This window comes from Lissotriton vulgaris, chromosome 10, assembly GCF_964263255.1.
Source record: "Lissotriton vulgaris chromosome 10, aLisVul1.2, whole genome shotgun sequence".
Classification (NCBI taxonomy): Eukaryota; Metazoa; Chordata; class Amphibia; order Caudata; family Salamandridae; genus Lissotriton; species Lissotriton vulgaris.
In genome coordinates, this window is record NC_141698.1 from 282,429,572 (window position 1) to 282,454,216 (window position 24,645).

Genomic DNA, 24,645 nt, shown 5'->3' on the forward strand with positions numbered 1-24,645 from the left:
TGTGTTATTCATATTGTGCTGAGACACCTGGCCATGCTAACCTCCCCCGCTCTGACATCCTAGGCCATGGCTGCAGGTTTCTGGCCCCTTTAGAAGTGGAGCTGCTGTATTTGTTTCTCTGCAGAATTGATCCAAAAGACGAGCAGGGTTTGTGTTCCATTGAGAAGTTGATCTGAATATGTGAGTCAAGGGCTAATGGAAAAATATGTGCTTAAAAGACAGTTACATGCTGTATGGCGTTAAAACTGGCAGTAACTTCATACCTTTTAGACTTAATGCCCAGAAAAATGGACTGACTTATGAACCATGAAGTTTAAAAATGTTAAGGTAGTGCATATCACCGATTTAGCACCTCTTATTTCACGTTTTACTTAATCTTGCATTCCCCAAGAATGTTAGCAATTTCATCATGTTGTGTTTCTACATTTTTTTCGTGCACCTATTACTTTTGTATAGTCAAGTGCATACTCGGAGTCTTGCCAGGTGCTTGTAAGGGGCTTTGATTGAGAGCTCTGGCACGGAGGCTGAAGGCAAAGCAAAGTGCCTGTAAGGGGGTTGGGCCTCTGCAGATCACAAAGATTTAATTGAAATTCAGTGCAATGTGTGTACTCAGATGTCAAAATATTTCAAAGGAAAAAGCGAAAGAAAATAAAATGTTTAAATGCGAGTGTAGTGTATGCTTTGAAGTGGTGAATCGAGGGAGATGCTGATGCATGGAAATGCATTGGGGGAAGAGTTAAAAGAGGGTGCTGAAGAGGAAAGATGCGGTGGAAGATGTGCAATTGGACGCGATGTGTAGAGAAAAAGGGCATACATATCCAACATAACCCACATAACTGAAGGCCAATACTCCTTCAGTTATGTGCATTTCCATTTCCAATGTTATTTATAAGAAATCTTTGTTACTCATTTATCTTCATAATAACTCACAAAAAAGTATGTTTTCACAAATGAAGTGTATTGGGGGTGCTGCAGACCGGGAGTATCCCATGTCTGGGAAGAGATTTCCTCTAGGACAAGAACCCTCACTCACCTGAGGGTGACATGGGCTATCATGGTCCCTCCTCATGCCAGGGCCCCAAGGCCACTGATGTGGGCTACAACTCTTTTGGGTTTAAAGAGGAGCTGAAGTGTTTCCAGGTCCGGGTCGTGAGGGGCAGAGTGCAAAAAAGGGAATTAAAACTGTCTCCAGGAGGCCAAAATGTTTTCAAGATAGGGGCGGGGCGTTCATGCACATGAAAGTACGGCATGGGGGCTTCAACAATAAAAAAATATTTGCAATGCCATAGGTCTTGCATTTGCGAGAGTTTTAAGCTGTTGACTTTAGCAATGCCAATAGTTCAAACTCTTGTAAATGCGAGACCTATGGCATTGCAAATAAGTGCCCGCCATTGTCCTGGCTGCTTTGAAAGCGAAAGCACGCATTGTAGGAGAGTAGGGTCTGCTTCCTATGGTTACCTCCACTTTTTGCTGTGATTCTCTGGATTTTCGACTTTAGTGTGGCTGTGGACCTGCTAATCAGGCCCACGGCCCAGCTGTTTTCGCTCTAAATTGATACCCTGTACCTTAGTACATACCAGATTGGTTACTGGGTCACCCTTGTGAGCCCATGTATAGTGTACCATAGGAACCCAGGGAATAGGTACACCCTAGGCCTACCAGGGGATGCAGCATGTATTGTGCCACACCTGGTTAGCCTTCCAAAATGACACCACAGGTCTGTTCTTACAGCCTGGGTAAGTTGGTGTAATCACCCTTTACTTAGATATGGTATACCTATATACCTATATAAACACATATACACCTCTAAGCCACTCCTAAGGCAGACCTCGACAATCCTGGAGGTAGTGTTTGGTTTTATGTGGGAGGGTGCCCTAGCATGAGCTGAGCCCCTCTGCAGCTTTCGGAACCATCTCCTTATAGCCGTTCTAGGATATAACCATACCATATACTCTTAAGTGAATTATAATCCTCGCGGTTAATGCTAACTTTGGTTTGGCTTTATCAAAACATGTCGTGTAAGGTGTCAAACACTTTGGAATACTACCCCCGCCAGTTCTGGCGGCGGGGGTAGCATTTCACCCTTCTAGAGGGAGAAGACATGAGGTTACTGGTTTACCCGGGTAAAGTTAAACAGAGCCTCAGCTTCACAAAATGAATGCTGCTGCCACAGACACGAGTCTGCCCTCCTGCTGCTGGACGAAACTCCGGCAGGGGAGGCTTGGACAATAGGTTTCCTGTCCAGGGAGGTGCTGGCACCTCCCCAGACAGGCTTTAGTGTATTGGGGCAGGGTGGGTTGCATTTAGTGAATGCTTTTTAGACACTGCCTGGGGCACACAAGGTGCTCCATGCATTTCCCAGTTCAAACCGGTTGCTGGGGCACTCAGCCCCAGCTCTGGCGTGAAACTGGACAAAGGGGAAGGGGTGTAACCACCCCCTCCCCAGGTCCACCCATAGGAGGGACCTTAGAGTTAGTCCAACCCCTAAACTTACTATAAGTATAGAACCCCAGTCCCTAGGACTTTAGATTACCCTGATCGAAACTCTGCAACATATATCCTGGACCTTTGACATTCCATTTGGACTGGAAGACAGAAGATATCTCCCTTGTGTTCAAGGAGTGACCACCCTGTTCAAACAGGCAACAACAGCAACTTTGCGGGTCTGCATTTTCGAGGCTCCCGCCGGATCCCGAAGAATCTGCAACACAGGACACGGACTTCCAGACATCTCTGACCCGACCTTCGCTCACAGCAAAGCTGAGACCCGTGGCGGACACGAGAGATGTGGCACAGGAACTCCTAAACATCCTGCATTTTGCAAGCTGCACCTACCTCCCGAGGTATCCCGAAGTTGCTTGAAGACCCAGCCCCGAGCACCATTTGCACCAAAGCTCAGAGGCCCACACTCCACGAGTGACCCGTGGGCCTGCTTTGTGCAGTTCAGCTCAACGCGTTTTCGCGGTTCCTAGTCCGTTGGCTAGTGAGCCCCCAGGAAGACCAATCTTTAAACTACTTTGCTTTCCTGGTTGCTCCAGCTTCCCTGCAAAGGAGAAGTGCCCCAGACCTTGCTGGCCTGCACTGAAGCCAATCTCAACATCTTTTGTGGATTGCGTTTGCCAAGCTTGTTGGGTCCCATCCAGATACCGACACTGCAGTCAACTACATCCTTCGTGGGACAGCTCGAATCCAGCTCCTGGTCGTCGTCGACGCCTCCTGGTCCTCGTGGCTGAAGAGACGAACTTCACCTCTTCACCTGAAATCACCCGACATCTGGTGGCGTCTTTCTATCGCCGCCCTGGTCACTGGCTAGTGGCCCAGACTCTGTCTCCTCTGCTTTCAGGTTCTTCAGATCTTCGATCCACCCGGACACATTTCCTCTGGTCGCCTGCAGCACTTCTTTACAGCTCTCCGATGGAATCGACAAAGACACCCGACACCAAAAGACACATATGCACCCGGCTTCCGTGGGTGCAGTAACACGAGTACTCTGGTAGTCTCGACGGTATTGGCCCTCCAAGTGTCTAAGTCTAAAAGGGTTCCATCGTAGTTACCCTAGAACTGTCCTTAAATAGTAAACTTGTAATTTGTTAGTTTCCCATAGAAAGTCAATGGTAACCCGCGGCTGTGTTTAGACACTGCATGCGTCTCCCGTGGGCCTCCTACATCCTAACCTTTGGTTTTTCTGAGTAACCCCAGTGATTCCCCGGGCACTAGGCCTGCTTTCTATTCCTCACGTGGTTCCTATAACACTATTTTAGTATATGGTTTGTGTGGCCCCTAGGGCAAAACCTATACTGTGCAACTTATCATATGCTAATTAAGTTCCTTGTATTGTACTTTTACCTCTGATCTCATAAAGAGTCCAGAGGGGTTGTGTTTAGAATAAAGACATATATAATTGATATATACCTTGTGTGGTGTGCTTTCATTTAGTACTCAAGGGATTATAATTGGTAAAACAACTAGCTTAATTCGCTCTCTGAAGTCTTAGCCTGAAGACTGCTCGCCACTGCTACCCCTAGGACAGCTTTCTATAAGGTTAACTTTACAACCATCAATAACGGTCGATTGGACTGGTGCAAGGTGCCCACTAGAATAGTGGATAGCATATACCAGCCCAACTTCTCACACGCATAGCGTGCTGAATGGAAGGAAAGCATGTTGTGCCTGCTGTAGGGCAAAACCCTTTAAAGAAAATAGTTCTTACAGACTGTGTTGTAACATGTGGAAAAGCAATGTGGAAAAGCAATGCCGGCTCCCGCAGGAGCCGGGGAGCAGGCGGGACTCTGGGGGAATTGGGGCTCCCCCCACGGTCCCCAAAGGAGCCCCACTCCCCTGTGTATTAAAAAAAAAAAAAAAGGAGAGGTTAGGCCCCAAGGGATGGGGTCCCCGGGGCCACATTTGGCCTGAGAAGGGGGGCCGCGCGCCGCCCCCCTCACAAAAAAAAATTATGGGGTCTCCGGGGCCGGAATTGGCCACGGGAGGGGGGCCGCATTGCCAATGGTTTTGAAAATGGCAGTCTGTAATTTAGAGTGGCTGCATCAAAGGTTATATTAGGCTGTGAGAAGATGCATCAAAATATCACATGGATGATGTCATTAGCGATGTCATTTGAAATGTCATCAGTGAGGTCACTGACCAGGTCATGAGTGATGTAATATGTGACGTCATCAGCAGTGCATTGCGGGCGCAATGTAAAGTGGGGGAATTTCTCTGGTTTTGTACGAGTGAAATGTCCAACTAACTATAACTTTCCCTAAAACCTATGTTTTTTCAGTGTGTTTGTGTATATATATATATATATATATATATATATATATATATATATATATATATATATATATATATATATATATCACTTAAAAAACATATGTTTGAGACCTTATATAGTTAGGAATTAGTATTTTAAAAACCTTGCAAATTCACTTAAAAAAACCATAGGTTTCATGCCTTATATAGTTAGGAATTAGCATTTAAAAAACCATTGAAATTGCTCCTATATAGTTAGTTGTACTAACTATATTTCGCGCACCCGCAATCCACTGCTGATGATACCCCATATTACATCATTCATGCCATGGCCAGTGACATCACTGATGACATCTCAAATGACATCACTGACGACATCACTGATGACAGCACTGATGACATCATCCAGTGACTGTGTGTTTCTGTAAAGTTTAAATATGTTTTACATTTTGAAGAATGAGTGGATGTATAAGTGTCTGGATGAAGGATTTAGTAGGTGCGTGACTGACTGTATGAGAGAGTGATTAAATGTGTCTTACTAAATGCATGGGTTAGTGACTAAACTGTCTGAATGTGTGCATCAGTATATCTGTTGTTGTGTAAGCTGATACATGTGTTGATCAGTAGCTATATGAGTGGCTATATGGGTTATTGATTGGTTGCCCAAGTATTTGATGGGAGACGGAGGGTGTGTGTGGGTGGCTGGGAGGTGTGCGACTGTGCATAGATGTGTGAGCAGTTGATTCACTAGGTGTATGAGTTCAAGAGTGCATGTGGAAACAGCTATATGGGCGGTTGACTGTGTGCATGTAAATGTAAATGTATTTGAGCTTATATAGCGCACAGCTACCCGCAGTGGGTTTCCCGGCGCTTGCTTAGGGAACCCGTCCTGGTATTCCCCTGTGAGATAACCCCGGCAGGGTATCCACAAGGTGAAAGCCAGGCATCCCTCCGTGAGGGGCCGTTGTGCAGATTAAGCAAGCTATTGCCCAGAGTCGCAGAGTGTGAACCCATGAGTCGAGAAGGCACCGGAGCGAGAATTATCGAGTCCGTGGAATTTTGGAGCCCAAGTCCCGCCGAGGCGGGGAATTGAACCCTGGTCCAGGGCCGATCTCAGATTCCGGGTCTGCCGCCTCTAACCCCTGAGCCACACTTCTCCACATGTGCATGGGTGTGTTGGTGAGTGAATGGTTATCTCAGTGCTACATGAGTTAAGTACATATGTAAAACACAGTGCATGTGAGAGTTGGCATATATAAATGACTATACATGAGAGCCAGTGAATGTGCGAGTGGCTGTATGGATCATTGTGTACTTGTATCAGTGATTGTATAAGAGAGTCAGTATGTGTTAGTATATGTTTGAATAAGTAAGGTGTTGTGTGTATAACTGTATAGATGAGGAAATGGAAGTGTGATTGATTCTTTACATGACTGACTAGGTGTGTGAGTAACTCCATGGATGAGTGGCAGTGTGTGAGAGTCTGCATAGGTGTATGAGTGCATATGATAGTGTTGTATTGATGAGTGACTGTATGTATGAGTGATTGTATGGGTGAATGAGTGGATGTGTGTGCAGACCTAGGAATCAGTGAGTGCCTATATAGTAACTGGTATTGGTGTGTCAATGGTTTCAAGAATGGTAGTCTGTATTTAACACTGGGTGTATCAAAGGTTATATTAGAGTGTGTTAAGGTGCATCGCATTTTCACATGAATGATATCATTAGTGATGTGATCAAAGATGTCACATGAGATGTCATCAGTGATGTCATTTGAGATGTCAGTGATGTCATCAGTGATATCAATGACCATGTCATGAATGATGTAATATGTGACATCATCAGCAGTGGATTGCGGGTGCGCAAAATATAGTTAGTACAACTAACTATATAGGAGCAATTTCAATGGTTTTTTAAAAGCTAATTCCTAACTATATAAGGCCTGAGACCTATGGTTTTTTAAGTGAATTTGCAAGGTTTTTAAAATGCTAATTCCTAACTATATAAGGCCTGAAACCTAGGTTTTTAAAGTGAATTTGCAAGGTTTTTTAAATGCTAATTCCTAACTATACAAGGCCTGAAACCTATGTTTTTTTAAGTGAATTCGCAAGGTTTTTTAAATGCTAATTCCTAACTATATAAGGCTTGAAACCTATGGTTTTTTCAGTGAATTTGCAAGGTTTTTTAACTCCCAATTCCTAACTATATCAGGCGTGAAACCTATATTTTTTTTCAATAAATTTCAAAGGTTTTGTAAATGCTAATTCTATTAGCGGATAACGTTTATATATGTTCTTATCCTTCTGGGACCACCTGAGCAGCAATCTTGTTTCTCAGGAGAAGTGAGGCACAAGAGAGCACAAAACAAGAGTGGAAAAAGCGAAAAGGAGGCAGGGTTGAGACCCCCTGACCCCCTAGCCCTTCTCAGGGGGTCCCAGAAGGACCACCAAGTGCAAAAAAATATATATGTTTTTAACCCCTCCCATGCTCGTGACGGTACCGTTTCGTCACAAGCCTCTGGTGGGCTGTGCTGGTGACGGCCCGCTCGCCGCGCCTGCGCTGCGCGTTATGAGCGGGCGGGGCCCTGACGGAACCATTCAGTCACAAGCACAGCTCACCCGCGTGCCGTGACGGAGCGGTTCCGTCACGAGCACGGGACCGCCGCGCGGCCCCACACCCCCTTAGCACTGCGGCGGAATACCTGCCGCAGTGAAGGGGTTAAATCGCAGTGTACGCGCACGGTGCGCATACCCCGCGATTTTTTTGATTTTTTTTTTCCCTTGGGTCGTCCTTTTGGGACCCCCTGAGAAGGGCTAGAGGGTTGGGGGGGTCTCTACCCTGCCCCCTTTTCGTGTTTTCCACTCTTGTTTTGGGCTCTCTTGCGCCTCAGTTTTCCTGAAAAACAAGATGGTGGCCAACACTTCCTGGTTTGAACAGTTTGGAATGTTGACAGTCGACTGCCAGCCAATCAGAAACTCGCTCGGGAACGTAAGGGTACGCGCTTGTACGGTACGCGTACGGTGCGCGTACGGTGAGCGCATTTAGATATATAATTTGCTCCAATTCAATTTTCACAACAACTACTGGAGGGATTTTCACCAAATATAGAAAAGGCACTACTGCATACCTGTCCCTACCATTTTGCCAAGTTTGGTGTAATTCCGTTCAGCCGTTCGGGCTGTAGCCGTGTCTAAAGGACCCATAGAAAATGCCATTTGAAAAATGTAAAATTCAATTTTCTCAAGAACTACTGGAGGGATTTTCCCCAAACATAGCAAAGGCACATCTGCATACCAGGCCCTACCATTTTGCCAAGTTTGGTGTAATTCCAGTCAGCCGTGTCTAAAGGTCTCCGCTTGACGAATCCCCCCGAAACTTTCAGGGAAGGAGCGGGGCAGAGCGAAGGAATTTTAAGGAAAATTACACGCAGATTCCTCGATCGGCGCCAAAGTTATTCTCAATAGAATGTTGGGGATTTCCTATGGTAACTAGGTTCTAACTATATATACCTAATTGTGGAATTTTTGATTCAGAATTCGACGGCCTAGGTTGACAGTCCTCTTGCGCCACCGGACGAGGGAGCCGATCCCGGCAGGACCCTCCTGGATGTTATAGTTATATATATATATATATATATATATATATATATATATATAAATCTTTGTGGTAAGATGTTATGCAATTGGTGCATAGGATTATTATTAATTTTGTCCTTACTAAACTATTTAAAACCAAGGAGGTATTAGCATTCATTTATTCCTTGGGGAAAGGAGTTCTGTAAGTCCTATTTTGGGAAATTATCAGAAAATGTCTTTCTCTGATTCCTTATTATTATGAGTAATGCAGAATATATGACTTATAATGCATTTGACCCTTTTTGGTCATATAGTTTTCTTGCCCCTTTTGGGGACAGGGGTTAATGTCTCTTCTGACAGATGGTTCTTAAGGGGTTTAAAACCCTTTTCCTTCAAGGGCCAATTCTCTCGGACCTGTAAGGTTGATTTTTATTTATATGTTCTGTGACACTGATCATGGATTCTATTAAGAGCCAAGCTCTTCTGCTATTCCTACATACATTTGGTTGGTTGTTAGTTTTGACCTGCTAGTTCTCTTTGAGAACTTTTGTACGATCAGTTCTCAGGCCCTCCTCCAGAGGGGTATAGCTATGGTATTTAATTCAAAGTTAAGGAATCTGCGGCTAGATGTCTATCAGATGTAAAAGTTAATTACCTTTGGCAAAGTTATATCTAGTAGAGACACAGTCTAGCTGCAGATTCCTAAACACCCTGTCCATCCTCCCCACTCTGCGAATGACCTTTGAGGTAAAAGTTATACCCTTACAGTAATATACCAGTGATCACTATCTCAATCCATGTTGGGGCTAGACAAACTCTTTGGCCTGGCCACTTAGTTTTCGTTTAGATGTTGCAACAGATTCCATTTCCAAGTGTGTGTGGTTGGTAGAGTGGGGGTCTGTTTTGTATTTCACTCTGGATGACACACCAGTGAGCAGTGTTAATTTGTCCTATGAAAGTCTTCTTGGTGTTATCATACCTTGACATTGGTACGGTCAATGCATCACTTAATGGTGTGGTTCAACAAACAGCCTGGTGTTGTTGTTGTAGGTTGTGTTTGGCTATTACCATACCGTTTATTACCATTGATGAATGGTCAGTAGAGTGTATGGTATCTTCCCTCATATGGGGGTTGTTCACCAAGGCGCATGGTTTCATCTAGCCCGGTGTTTCATTGCTTTTTTGGGGGGTTTCTTTAAAATACATGTCTGGTATTAACATATCATTTGATGTTTCTTATTTAGTAATGTTTCAAAGAACTTTTTTGGGCACACTGTTTCCACAACCAGTTTCTATAGTGGCTCTGCATTCTAGCGCGGGGAAGGTTTCACAGAAGAAATGGACGTCCGCGTACTAGAGCGGACTATTATGGCTCCACCGACGCTCTATCCAGAGACTACGTCACCGCAGAGCCGGAAAACGCCATCCCCCAGCACACAGAGGTACTGCTGAAAAATGTCTGGATCCAGTTTGGCGTCTGGGGAGAATTCAAAATTAAGGAATCTGCAGCTAGATGTCTCTATAAGATTCATAATTCATTTATCATTTTTGTTGATGCAGAGGACTGATAGTATGTGTCATCTTGAAACAAGCAATAGTGAGGGTGTGAATGTAGTACGTTTATCTCCCAGCAGCAGGGATTTTCTGCATTCTTTAACGGGCTCCTAGCAAAGAGCAGTGAGCTGCACTCATGCCAAAAGGAAAAGTATGATCAAGTAATGCAGAATTTCAATCACAACTCCTGAGAGTCCTTCCAAATATTAGAGGCAAAAGCTTAGATCCTGGAGCGTCTGAAGTCTTTGCTTTAAGCCAGGAAGGGGTAGTGGGGGGGGGGGGGGGGGGGGGGGGGGGGGCGGGGGTGTAGAACTCACTCCTGATTGCAGTGTTTGAGGCAGTCAGTCTTCGGCAAGGTTAATCGATCAGATCCGATGGTCAAAAGTCCTGAATATTATGACGACACAGACGGGCTACATGTCAGACTTCCTCATACAACACTAGGAGAGCACCTCACAGAGAAGGAAGTTTAGCAAGGTTTTTAGGCAACTGAGGAAAGACATTGTCTTTGCGAGGTCGGGGCATGTTAGGGTGTAGTCTTGTAACCAACTGACTGCAGGCGTATCTACACATTGCTATGCCAGACACTTTACACGCTTTCCCAAGGTTGAAAGGGCGTTTTTCTTGCCATCTGCATCTTGCACCAATGGTATATACATAGGACATACGATGGCCTTATGATAAGGGATATGTATGTCAATAGGGCAGTTATCGACTCAATAATGTTAGGCAGATACAGACCAATGTGCGGTGACAAGTTGAGCATCATCTTCAGAACTTCGCTTATCATTCCAACCGGGGTTAATGATGCAAAAAACAATGCTGTGACAAAAGGGTAATATGCTTGTATACAAAACTATCAGGGCAAACTGTGTTAAAAGAGGAGAATCTGACTGAGGTATGAAGACTCTGCGGACCAGTTAAAGCCGGCAAATGTCGTAAAGATTGACGGACTCTAAGAGGCTGAATGATTCTGAAGACAAGCACTTCGTGCGGAGCCACAATACTTTTTACCACACATTTCTAAGAATGACAAAAACCATGGATTGTTCGTCAAGATGAGCCAGTCCAGACCTGGGCCCTAACATTTAAAAAAAGTGGTAGAATGTCAAGAACGCAAACTGAATTACTAATATGCGTTTCTTTAGAGGAAGTTAATGTAAAGATGCTGAACAGTCTTGAATGACTCAAAAGATTCTTTGAGTGCGTTGTTACTACTAAAGAGTCCCAGCGCTAGGCAGACAATGGGAGAACCAACTCAGTTTTTGAACAGGTGGCTTCTCAAATGTCTGTGGAAGGTCTTGGAGGATTGCCAGGACAACTTGGCAAGCATTCCAGTGCTTAGCTGCAAGGACTGAGCAGGCCAAGCCACCCCATTTATTTAGTTTAATAGGAGGTATACGTAACAGAAAGGATGATGGAGATCTCAGGGGTCTGTTCGGACAGTAGGGGGTCAATCTGTAACCGTCTTCTCCTTTGTAGTGTAAACAAGTACTGTAATGAATTTAAAGGAAAAGGCGGGTGTATATGTTATTTCAATTTTAGAGAGCAGTAATATATACCAGTCTTTAACCCATGATAATGGGCTAAAGTGTTGTCAAGTTCAAACATGCATTAGCGAGTACACTAATACACGCGCTACCTTAACAGGTAAGCCCATTATCATGTATATATTACTGTTTTCTAAAACTGATATACGATATAAATCACCTTTTCCTTTCAATTAATTTCAGTAATTGTGTACACACTACAAAGGAGAAGAGGTTGGTCAATCGAAGTAATACTTGGATATCGATGCCATGATTGGCACGATTGTGAACTTAAAATGCTAAACACATGATGATTTATGATCAAGGACTGCAGGACCATGTTACTCTGGTGAGGAATGATATAGTAACAGGGTGAATACCCGGTACATGTGGTTCTGCCCAATCAATAACAAATACAATAATGTCCTTTTGTACAGATATGCCTTACAAAGACTGTGTTCAGCTAATATCTGGGAAGGATGTATAACCGGCATTAAGGTAGGATGAACAACACAACAGTGATTTGATTTGATTGCCATTTTGCCTCACTTTTGATATTAAATTATACATATGTATGCATTTCACTACAGGATTGAACCCACGAGCCACATTACAGGAAGGACAGGTATGCAATGGATTTATATGGGCGTAGCTTCACATTATTCGCATGACATATGTTAGATCACTGTTTACTCAGAAGTGTACCACGCCTTGTAAGACTCCAACTTAGATATCCACAAGTGTTTAAGCATCACTGTTTGCTATTATAGTCTAAAAATTAAAAGAGAAACAATTATGATTAATATATTATTATGAAAATGGGCATGGGTTTCCACAGATTACCATTAACTAGGACACTACAATTGAGCATTATTACACATGTGTGATATAATGTGTCTAACTTGCACACTGGAACCAATTTGTTGTTTTTTATGATATTGTTAGCCCTGAGGAAGTCGTTGGGTACACCAGTCACGAAAAAAACACACGTTGGCTAAAAACAAGAGAGAAAATAAAGAAAACAAGAAAAGAACAAATGCTGTTTTTCTCAAATTGTTTTCATAATATGATTTACAGCGTGTGATTTCGGGATTTGATGCAAAAGTTCCTTTGTGAACCAGGAAGTAGTATTAGCTCTTGGGGTTCTGATGATGGCTATGGGCACAGCTATAGAAGCGGCTTCAGAAAGCCAACTGTTGACCTTTATGTTAGCTGAAAAATCTCCTATTAGGGTAGGCATTATGCCATCGAGAGTGTCCTCAAAAAGGGGAATGCTTACTTTATTCCAGGCACAATTAGTGGCAGTGAGCCCTAATTTTCCTGACTGATCTGCTGGGGGCAATGTCTGGAAGGCCTTCAGTGGAAGATGGGGCACTTTTAAAACCAAAACCATTTAACTAAACATGCAATGAATGTTGAGAAACCCCAGAGCAACAGCTATGTTACGTTGGATGCAGAGCACTCTAGCAAAGCACATGGGAGTTTTAATAGCGGAGAAGTAGATACTGGATGTAGGACAGGGCAGGTTACTCAGAAACTAGGATTCTAACTCTGAAGCCTACTGCTGGTTAGAGGTTATGGGTGGGAGACACTAAGAAGGACCATCATTTAAAGGCCATCATTCTTGCACGATTTATCGTAAATGTGAATTGGTACTGAAACATCCTCTAAAAGCAGGGTAAGGCACTGAAGTACCAAGGACAAAAAAATTAGCCTCTACTCTATATATTTGTCTGAGTTACAGACTTATGACAGGAGATGACAGTTTAGGCCAGACAATAAATAAAGATTAGAAAAAAGTCTGGCAGGCCAGAGGTCTTGATGGTAAGGGAAATGCGCCCTGGAGAGAATGAAAAGGACAGTCTACCAAACAAAGAATGTGATGACATTGAAAACAATGTTGAATAAACTTGAAAGCACAAAGATCAACCTACTCAACATTGAGGGTTTAGATGGTGATATTCTTTACCTTAAACAATGAGATCAGTGCCTTGATGAAGAATGTTGACAGCGAAGGGCTGGACTTTGGATGGAATAGTACCAAATACTCTAATGCCAATAGCTTGTAATTTCTCCTTTGACATTGAGGTGTGTTTGTGCTGTCATCGTACCTGGAATAGGGATCAACTTTAATGATGAAATGTACAATGTAATCAGGAGGTCTGATTGGCTTCAATAGATAGTGATGTGGCTTCCTTCTCAATCTTCCTCTGTGAGACTCTTCATAGAGTCTGGTCTCAGTGGAAGAGACACTTTATCTAGTCACCCTGAGTTGCGTTTTCTTCTTCTGCTATGACTTGTGCCACTTTGGATAGCTTTCTGCAGAATTACCAACCTTTGATCTAAAGTGAAGGTGTTAAACAGACCACCCAAATTATGTAGATCGAAGGCAGCACTTCAGAAACAATGAAGACAATACTCCACAATTCCCCATTAAAAATGAAAATGAAGGTGGAAAAATTTCAGACGACTAAACAAAAGTCAAATGAAGACAAACAGTTTTGAAAACCGAGGTAAAACCCTCTGAGAATAGGGATTACATAAAAAGTGATATGAGATCCTCTATCTGTGACCTGGAACAAAAATAATTGAATCGGTTGAGCATTTGCCAGCATAAGGCATACTGAGATATGGAATCAACTGGTTTCTTAAAGGGAGAGTGGATATTGTCACATCTCTGTGCATTAAGCCTATCAGGTAGATTTATTCCATCATGTACTTTCATTGGAGAGGAGTTGGCCTAATAGCTAGGGCGGTCGACCTCGAATCTGGGGAACTGGGTTCGAGTCTCGGCAATGACGCTGAACATCCTGTGATTCAGGGGAAAATCACTCGATCTCCCCGTGCCTAACAAAAATGAATGTGTCCTCATGTAACGCAACTGGTGCTATGTAAAGCGCTCTGAAACCCGATACTTTTGGATCAAGTTTGTGCTATATAAAAATCTGTTTTAAAAAAAAAGGATATCCAGGATTTAGAGCTTTGGTTCACTTGAGGCCTCATGCTGCAATGTTGCCTTATATAATATTGCAACATTCATAACAAAATGTGGCCTTTAAGGCTGTTCTCTTCATTTGAGAAATGCTAGTTTTTCACCTCCAATGGATATATATATATATATATATAGGGTAAATAGAAATTCAAGTGTTCAGGGGTCTCCGCCTTCAAGTGGGAACATTTTAGATTTAAAACCATAAGTGAAGATCTTAAGAAGCAGAACCTAAGAAATATTTGAAGAATCATCATCCCATTAACCCGGTTAGGGCTGTTCTGGATAAAACACACTGACCTACTTTAGCCATCTCTGGAATAGCGTTGTATCCAGTTTCAAAAAAACAAATCTTTCTCCCTGACAATAAGTGGAGCAGTGCTTAGTTTTTTTTCCAGAGAGAGTAGACTATGAACAGCTTAATCTTTCTAGTAAGGTAAAGAAGGGATCACTGACATATAGAATACAAAAAATATCGAAGTAAAAATATAGAAAGCAAAAATATCAAAGTCCTATCTACAAACAGGTAAGTGAAAAAATATTGAATCAAAAATATCAAGAAAAAAACATATTGTCAAAATATCGATTTTTATTGATATCTTAAAAGTAATTTAAAATTAATGAAATAATAACTATAATTAACTAAAACATACTTAAAAATACTTAAATAACTTTAAAATTATTAAATAATTAATTTAAGTTAAAAAATAAGCATACAATTTAATTTGTTAATATATATATATATATATATATATATATATATATATATATATATATATATATATATAGGTTCACAGGTTGCCCATTTGCGGGGTGCACTCCACTCGGCGTTCATGAGGTCAAGGAAGATTTGTGGCACACCCAGCGTCTTGCAGCACCTGACGCGTTTCTGGCTCCGCCCTTCTTCAGAGGTGCGCTGCTACATAGCGAGTGCTGACACGTGACCATCCAATCAATATCCAGGTGCTGTAACCAATCTAACTCCAGTGAGTGAAAGCACAAAGTCTTGTGGGATTGGAAGTCCAATGAACGCCCCAGTGGGCCGGCAGCACTTGCAATGTACAAATTTAAATTATTCACGAGCGTGCTGCAGTTATCTCCCCCATTCAGCCATACGCCTGTTTGTCCCGAGTGCTCACAGAGAGCCCAGGAGCCGCCATCTGCGCGGCGGTGCAACCCCCCGACCGGACCGGCCGGATATGAAAACAAGTTACTTACCTGTAACTTTAGTTCCCCAGTATTGGTAACTTTCATAGATTCCCATGCTTTGTATCATTCCCCGTCGTCGGACTGGGAGTCTCGGTAATAAAAAATATCATAGTAGTAGGTACAAAAGAGAAAGGAAAGGCCTAGCCTCATTCCCTTTTGTAACATATCAGCCTCTTTTTGTAAAAGAGACCAAACTCTAGGCGTCAGCCAATCAGAAGAGCCTCACCCTTAGAACCTTCCTGAAGGAACCTCAGAGCCTCAGATTTTCGTAGCCGTAGTGTGCTAGACACCATACCTGCTGAAGGCTGAGCTTTCCCCGGGGAGGTGGGTGGGCGCATGGGAATCTATGAAAGTTACCAATACTGGGGAACTAAAGTTACAGGTAAGTAACTTGTTTTCTTGCCCCAGTATTGGAACTTTCATAGATTCCCATGCTTTGTATCAGAATAGCAAGCAGTAAACATCATAAACACATTTTGTAAAGCAGTACATTATAACATTAGCAAGAAAGTACAAAATGTGTCACCCATGGAAGGTGGGATAGAAAGGAAAGCTCACCCATCACTTGAAGAGGTTTCTCAGGACAGCCTGGCCCACAGCCGCATCATCCTGCTGCAAGGATTCTAAGCAATAATGTTTAGTGAACGTGTGTACGCTGCTCCAGGTAGCAGCCCTGCAGATGTCCTTGACATGTACCCCCGCAAAGAGGGCCGTAGAAGAAGCCACCGACCTCGTCGAGTGAGCGCGGATCCTGCCCACCAGAGGTTTTCCTGCTAACTTGTGGCAATGCAGAATGGCACTTGAAATCCATCTCGAGATCCCCTGTTTGGACAGAGGGAGACCCTTGTTTGGACCGCCGAAGGCAATGAATAATTGCGAAGATTTTCTAAAGTCCTTGGTGCGGTCTATGTAGAACTTTAGACAGCGTTGCAAATCCAGAGTGTGCAATGTCTTCTCTGCTGGAGTGACTGGGTTTGGAAAAAATGTTTTAAGTATGACTGGTTCATTTAGATGAAAGTCAGTGGGGACTTTGGGAATGAACCTTGGGTTCGTCCTTAAGACGGTAGTGTTCTTTTTGAACTGCAAAAATGGTTCTTGGATAGTCAGGGCCTGTATCTCCCCCACTCGCCTCGCTGACGTGAGGGCCAAGAGTAGAGCTAATTTCCACGATAAGAACTTTAGGTCTGAGCGGTGAATCGGCTCAAAAGGTGTTTTCATTAGCTGAGCCAGGACTAAGTTCAGATGCCACGTTGGAGGAGATCGCACTGGTGGATAGACCCTGAACAGGCCTTTGAGGAATTGCTTGACAATTCTCGCGGACCACAAAGAAGGACCCGAATCCGACCTTCTGAATCTCGAAATCGCCGCTAAGTGAACCTTGATAGTAGAATGGGACAGATTAGACTTAGCTAGCGAGAGTAGGTAAGGCAGGAGCTGATGAGGTTGTGACATGAAAGGATCAATCTTTTCTTTTTTGCACCAAATACAGAATCTCTTCCACTTTAATCTGTATGTTTTGTTTGTAGATGGAGCCCTTGCCTGAGAGAGGATGTCTTTGACCTCAGTGGGAAGTGGGACATTCATGTATTCTCGCTGGTCAGGAGCCATGCGGTCAGGTGCAACGACCTTGGGTCTGGATGCCAAACTTGTCCTCCGGACATTGCCAGGAGATCCGGAACGTCCTCTAGCGTTATCGGAGGTACTAGCGATAGCAGATGTAGTTCGGTGTACCAGAATTGTCTTGGCCATGCCGGGGCTATTAGATTGAGTCTGCATGGTTCCGTTTTCATCTTCCTGATGAGTCGAGGAAGCAGGGGGATCGGTGGAAATGCATAGAGGAACCTCCCCGCCCAGGCTATCGACAGGGCATTGCCCAAAGAGTCTTGGTGATGGAACCTGCTGGCGTAGGCTGGACACTTTCTGTTGGTTGGAGTTGCAAAAAGGTCCACCTCTGGTGTGCCCCATTGTTGAAATATTAGATCCAGAACTTGTTGCTTCAGCTCCCACTCGTGAGTGACTGAGGTGAGTCTGCTCAGTCTGTCTGCGCCTTCGTTGAGCACTCCTTGTAAGTGCTCCGCCCTCAGACAAATTCCGTGAAGAATCGTCCATTCCAGAATCTGCTGAGCCTCTCGTGACAAGGGAAGTGACCTGGTTCCTCCCTCCTTGTTCACATAATGCATAGCCGTGGTGTTGTCTGTCCTGACTAGCACCTGTGAACCCCGGAGACGCTTGAAAGGCTTGAAGGGCCAGCCTGATTGCCCTCAGCTCCAACAGGTTGATGTGTAACTTTTGGTCGCTTGGGGACCAATGGCTGCTGACCTGCAGGTCCTGCATCACGGCTCCCCATCCCTCCAATGACGCATCCGTCGTCAGTATGTGAGGTGATGGAACGCTTGCGAAGGATAGACCTCGGCATAAGTTCTGCTGTTTTGACCACCAACGCACTGCATCCTTCATGTCTCGAGTGACCAGTACTTTGTCGTCGAACGATCCGTGCACTTGTTGCCACTGGAGGTCCAGTTGCTCCTGCAGGGGGCGCATCCGGAGCCTGCAGTGCGGGATCAGGGGGATACAGGATGACATTACCCTCAGCAGCGACTTGTAGCTGCGTACAGAAAGACACTTTTTTATTTGAAGGTTTCCTGCTAGTGTCTGCAGTTTTTGAATCCTCTCTTGAGTCGGAAAAGCTTTGGAAAGCTGCGAATCCAGCATTGCTCCGAGGAACCGAGCCCTCCGTGACGGCAGCAGCGTGGATTTGTCTCTGTTCAAGGTGAGACCCAGATTGTGGAACAGAGTGGTGCAAGCCTGCACCGCGTCCTGCGCTAATGTTTTGGTTGGGGCCTTCAGTAACCAATCGTCCAGGTAAGGGAAGACCTGGAAGTGGTGTTTTCTGAGGAATGCTGCGACAGGTGCCAGCACCTTCGTAAAAATCCTTGGAGCAGAGCGAAGGCCGAATGGCAAGACTCTGAATTGAAAATGGCTCTTGGCTACTGTGACGCGTAGGAACCTTCTGTGCGCTGGGTGAATTGGGACATGGAAGTACGCGTCCTCCAGGTCGAGTGTGGCCATATAATCCCCCGGGTTGACCATCTTCAAAACATCCTGTAGGGATACCATCCTGAAGGATAGGGAGATGAGATAGGCATTTAGCTCCCTGAGGTCGAGGATGGGACGCCATTTCTCCTGCGTTTTTCTCACCAGGAAGAACCTGGAGTAGAAACCCCGGCCCCGTTGATTGGAGGGGACCGGTTCTATCGCTCCCTTGCGGAGCATCTGTTGAACCTCTAGCCGTAGGAGATGAAGATGTCGTGATGGTATGGCTGATGGGGGTCTGGGTGGAGGGACTTCCGTAAACTCTAAAGTATGTCCTTGTTTGATTATGTTGAGCACCCAACGGTCCGATGTAATTTGGGACCAATTCAGAAGGAATTTTGACACCCTGCCTCCAACTGATGATCTCTTGGAGGAGGGAGCAGTAGGCAGAGCCAGGAGGCCGCTATTGGCGTTTAGACGAGTCCCGTCCACGGGCAGTCTGCTTGCCCTTATTGTGTGGCCGTGAATAACCAGAGGACTGGCCCTGTCTCTGCTGGTAGGACTGGCGATTTGGTTGGCATCCAGAGCTGGTCGTAGAATAGCGCTGTTGTTGATATGTGCCCCTGTAAGTGCCACCTCTGCCTCTTGTGCCCCTAAAAGGAGTTTTGCGGTACTGGAGCGTACCCAACGATCTAGCCGTCTCCGTGTCCTTTTTTATCTCCTGAAGTGTGTCGTCGATGAGTTTGCCGAAGAGTGCCTCGCCATCAAAAGGTAGATCCAGGACCTTATTTTGGATTTCTGGTCTAAACCACGTCGCTTTTAGCCACCCCTGGCGCCGTAACACTGCCGCTCCTGCCAAAGCTCTAAAGGACGTAGTGGCAATGTCCATGGCACAGTCTATGATCTCCATGGAGACCGCTTCACCTTCTTGCAAGGTCTTCTTGGCTTCCAGTCCTGATTCTGGAGGAAGTTGATCCAAATAGGGAGCAATATCGCACCACAACTGGCGATCATATCGTCCCAGTATCGCCAAAGCATTGGCTGCGCGAACCAGAAAGCTAGCGATGGATGAAAATCTCTTGCCTGTGCTATCCAACCGACGTCCATCCTTATCGGGAGGGGCCGTCAAGGGTGCAGAAGGGTTCCGTGACTTCCTTTGCGCTGCCTGTGAGATTACAGAGTCCGGCCTGGGATGACCTGTCAGGGCAGCCGGTCCATCCTCAGGCGCTTTATACTTCTGGTCAAGGCCCGGTAGCACAGGGACTACCGTGGCTGGGTTTTTCATGGTTTTTAACCCCTCCTCCCATATATGGTCCACAATCGGAATGGACCTCGTAGACTTACGGTGAGTGTCTTTAAAGTCATACAAGAAACAATCCGTTGTTTGCGCAGGCAAGACCAACTTAAATCGGCCGGCTGCACGTTCCATCAGTTGGTGAAAACTACCGATGTCAGCAGGAGGAGAATCGCCTAGGTCCTGGTGTGGTGAAGCCTGATCCGGGTGGACGTAATCATTGTATTCATCTCCATCCTGATCCGAGTCCGGACGATTATCGGAAGACCCATCCGTTTCATTATCATGATCCCTATCCGGATCATCTGCTGGTTCAGAAGGAGTCTGGGGCAGTGGCCGCTGTGGTTGAGGAGGAGACTGCACCGGGTGCATAGGTGGGACAATTGAAGAGTGGTCCTTAACTGGAGTTGATGGAATAGATCTTCTCGGAGCTGGGCGCTCGGCCTTGGATTTATAGTCTTGCAACATCTTGTGCAGGTCATGTAGGAAGGACGTCGGGACTGAAACCATGTCCTGTGATTCATATTCCCTTGGGTCGTCAGTTTGTGGGTAGTAACTGCCCCCTTGTTCATATGCTTCCTCCGAGTCAGTTTCTTGACTTTTAATGAGAAGTTGCGAAGGGCTATTCGCATAATCAAAGCCATCCTGACCGTCTCCCTCAGAGTCCTCCTGGTCTAGCAACATTGTGGGAGGTAATGATGGCAGTCTCCTTGGGGACGTCATTTCAGGCGTGATCCTCGTAAGAGAAATCGTCACCCTCCTCTCTGCAGCCAGTATTGTAGGCTGCTCTGTCGATGCCGGTGAAATCCTCGTCGACGAGATAGGAATGGAGGAAGTCGTCGTCGACGCCACCGACGACGAGCCCGCCGTCGATGTCGAAATTGTTGTCGTCGTTGAAGCACTCGTCGACGACATGACCGTCGTCGCCACCGTAGTCGACCCCATCGTCGACGGCGTCGTAGTCGTAGACGTCGTCGTCGGCATCGCCGTCGTCGCCACCGCCGTCGACGACGACGGCTTCTTCGTCGACGATGTCTTCACCTTCGTCGACGATGTCGTCGGCATACTGTCCGTCGAAGCTGCAGTCGTCGAGCTCTTCTTCGACGACGACGGTGCTTTAGCCGTCGACGCTCCCGTCGACGAGCCCGTCGAGGGAACCAATTGGATCTTTGGCTTCATTTTCGTCGTCGACGGAGCCACCGTCGACGATGTCTTCGTCGTAGAGGACTTGGAACTCCTCTCAGAAGAGTGTGAAGAGGGTTTCTTGAAGGCTGGGTCTGTCTTCTCACCCTTAGGAGGCGAAACCAGTTCTGCCTTGCCCGACCCACCGTGGTGGGGGGGACCTCCTGAACCCCCGCCATCAGGCTCACTGGGGGTCTTCCTTGAAGCCTTAGAGGGGCGCCCAGTAGAGGAAGAAGGGGAACCTCTACCCCTTTTCACTGACCTTTTAGAAGAAGCGCAGGACACTGATTCTTCCTCATCACTGGAAACTCCATGTTTCCTCTCCTTCTGCTTCTGCAACCATGTCAGAAGCCTTCCAGCACGATCTCTCAAGGTCTTGGTGGAGAGAGTGCGGCAAATTCGACAGTCCTCTGCCTTGTGATCAGGATACAGGCAGTAAATGCAATCCTTGTGTTTGTCTTCCACAAACAGCCTCTTCTTACCAAAGGTGGAACAGGGTTTAAAAAGGGCTTTTTTCTTCTCAACTTCAGCCATTTTGATGAAGAAAGGTGTTTCCTGAAGAATCTGAAGAAAAATCTGAAGAAATATCTATAGAAATGAGTTTTAAAGAGTAGAAATAGAGCAGAGCTCAATGGAGACTCCCTAGCACAACGTGCGGTAGAAAATCTGAGGCTCTGAGGTTCCTTCAGGAAGGTTCTAAGGGTGAGGCTCTTCTGATTGGCTGACGCCTAGAGTTTGGTCTCTTTTACAAAAAGAGGCTGATATGTTACAAAAGGGAATGAGGCTAGGCCTTTCCTTTCTCTTTTGTACCTACTACTATGATATTTTTTATTACCGAGACTCCCAGTCCGACGACGGGGAATGATACAAAGCATGGGAATCTATGAAAGTTCCAATACTGGGGCAAGTTAAGGTTCACAGGTTGCCCATTTGCGGGGTGCACTCCACTCGGCGTTCATGAGGTCAAGGAAGATTTGTGGCACACCCAGCGTCTTGCAGCACCTGACGCGTTTCTGGCTCCGCCCTTCTTCAGAGGTGCGCTGCTACATAGCGAGTGCTGACACGTGACCATCCAATCAATATCCAGGTGCTGTAACCAATCTAACTCCAGTGAGTGAAAGCACAAAGTCTTGTGGGATTGGAAGTCCAATGAACGCCCCAGTGTGTGTGTTAACATAATATTAATTAATAATAGGCAAACATTTTACTGTAGGATAGCAGGAGAGTAAAATTTACTATTCCCACTCCAGTGAGTGCAACAGTAGGGAAAGCATTGGATAGCGTAGGGGTAACAATTACTATTCCCACTCCAGTGAGTGCAACAGTAGGGAAAGCGTTGGATAGCGTAGGGGTAAAAATTACTATTTCCACTCCTGAGTGCAACAGTAGGGAACGCATTGGATAGCGTAGGTGTAAAAAATACTATTCCCACTCCAGAGGGTGCAACAGTAGGGAAAGCGTTGGATAGCGTAGGGGTTTAAATTACTATTCCCACTCCAGAGAGTGCAACAGTAGGGAAAGCGCTGGATAGCGTAGGGGTGAAAATTACTATTCCCACTCCAGAGTGCAACAGTAGGGAAAGCGTCGGATAGCGTAGGGGTAAAAATTACTATTCCCACTTCAGTGAATGCAACAGTAGGGAAAGTAAATACTTCATATATTATTTTAAAAAAATATATATTAATACCAATAACAAATTAAGTATAAGTAATTAAAAATTTAATATAATATAATTAATCAATTAAAAATACAAATCAATATTAATTATTAAAATTAATTACCTATTAATACAAATTACCAATTAATTAATTAACAATTAACAACTAATTCAAAATAAATACCAATAAATTAAAATATTTAATTAATGACAATTAAATTACTTCCCACCCTATTCCCCTATAAACCCACAACGGGAAATTAATTTATAAAATTAACATAATTATCAATTAATCAAAATGTATTACCAATTAAAATGTAATTAATTACCAATCAAAAATTAACAATTATTTCAAGATAAATACCAATAAATAAACAAATCTATTTATTAATTATAATTAAATTACTTTCCACCCTATTCCCCTATAAACCCACAACCTGCTACGGAAAATAAATCAATAAAATTAACATCATCAATTAATCAATTAACATTATTTGGCAATTAAAATTTAATTAATTACCAAATAAAAATGAATTAATTCAAAATAAATACCACTAAATTTAAATATTTAATTATAATTAAATTACTTCCATCCTATTCCCCTATAAACCCACAACCTGCTACAGAATTAAATTACGTAAAAATTAAATAACAAAATGCATTACTTAAAATAAATTAGAAAATAAATATACACTTTTCACACATAAGCTAACAAACAAAACACACATTTTTTTTTATATTATTAGAAATTCGATATATTTAATACCTATATTATATACTTCGGTATTTTGACTTTCTATATTTATGAAATTCGATATTAAATTACTTACCTTAAATTCGATATTTTTGTTGACTATATTCTGTCCATTCGATATTTTGTCCATTCTATATTTTGACTTCGATATTAGTGCTATTCTATATTTTTGATTCGATATTTTGTCTGTATACCGTAAAGAAGGAGAAAAAGCTATTAAAAAGTACTCTGCTAGACACTTGTTTGGAAGGAGTTGGGAGTGTCCTTTACCTGTACAGTGGTTGATATACTAGCTTGATTCATTTTCTCAAAGAACTTGAGAGCAAATTCATTTAGTTTTCCGCTGGAGTTCGCCCTTCCTGGAAACTACTTGTCTGCTGTCTAGTACCCTGTGGGCTACTGCAAACCACTTGACTCCGAAATTAAAACCGGAAATCGAAGAACCAGCTTCAAGCTGGGATCAGAGTCTGATTTTATTCCCAATAAAGATATTTATCTAATAAACCTTGGCCATATTATTAATTCCTACTTTGAATACAAGTTTCTTTAATGAAACTGATCAGAAAGTACAATAAGTAAATTGCGTGCTTCATTAAACTTGTTTTATATTCAGATATTCTTACTCTGTGCCAGATTTTCAATTGAATCATGCTTCTACTTGGAGAGGTTTCGACCTCCGCAGAAGTAAAGATCATAAATGTAATGTGATGGGCTTTTTCATCTTAAAGGAGGCAAAGAAATTTGAATGTAATTGAGACTAACTTCTCCCCTGGCCAGGATCTGTAGTTTAAAGAATTACCTCTGACGTTGCTCAGCTAATTGAGCATATTTTTAAAAGATGTGATTCGAGTAACTACTTCCCACAAGATAGAAGGGCTCATACAGAAAAGGACAAAGTCACTTAAGTAGCATGAATGAAACCAGACATATGTTGACAACTCAGGGGATTGCTACCCAGTCTCCATGTGGCTTCAGCAGAATGTGGCCCTATGTTCCACGTCTACTGTACCTACAGCATGCATCTGTGATGGGTACTGCAAAACCTGTCATTCAAGAGATTCAATCAACAGGAAATAAACCACACTGAAGAATAATTCTTTACTTACCGCACTTCAAT

The 24,645-nt window shown here is 44.0% G+C and overlaps 1 protein-coding gene across 29 annotated transcripts in view; it reads right to left on the reverse strand.

The window, feature by feature from the left end:
* The window catches only part of MAP4 (microtubule associated protein 4), a 1,807,860-nt gene that overhangs the window by 358,140 nt on the left and 1,425,075 nt on the right, over positions 1 to 24,645 (reverse strand). The gene's annotated exons all lie outside the window — the stretch shown is intronic.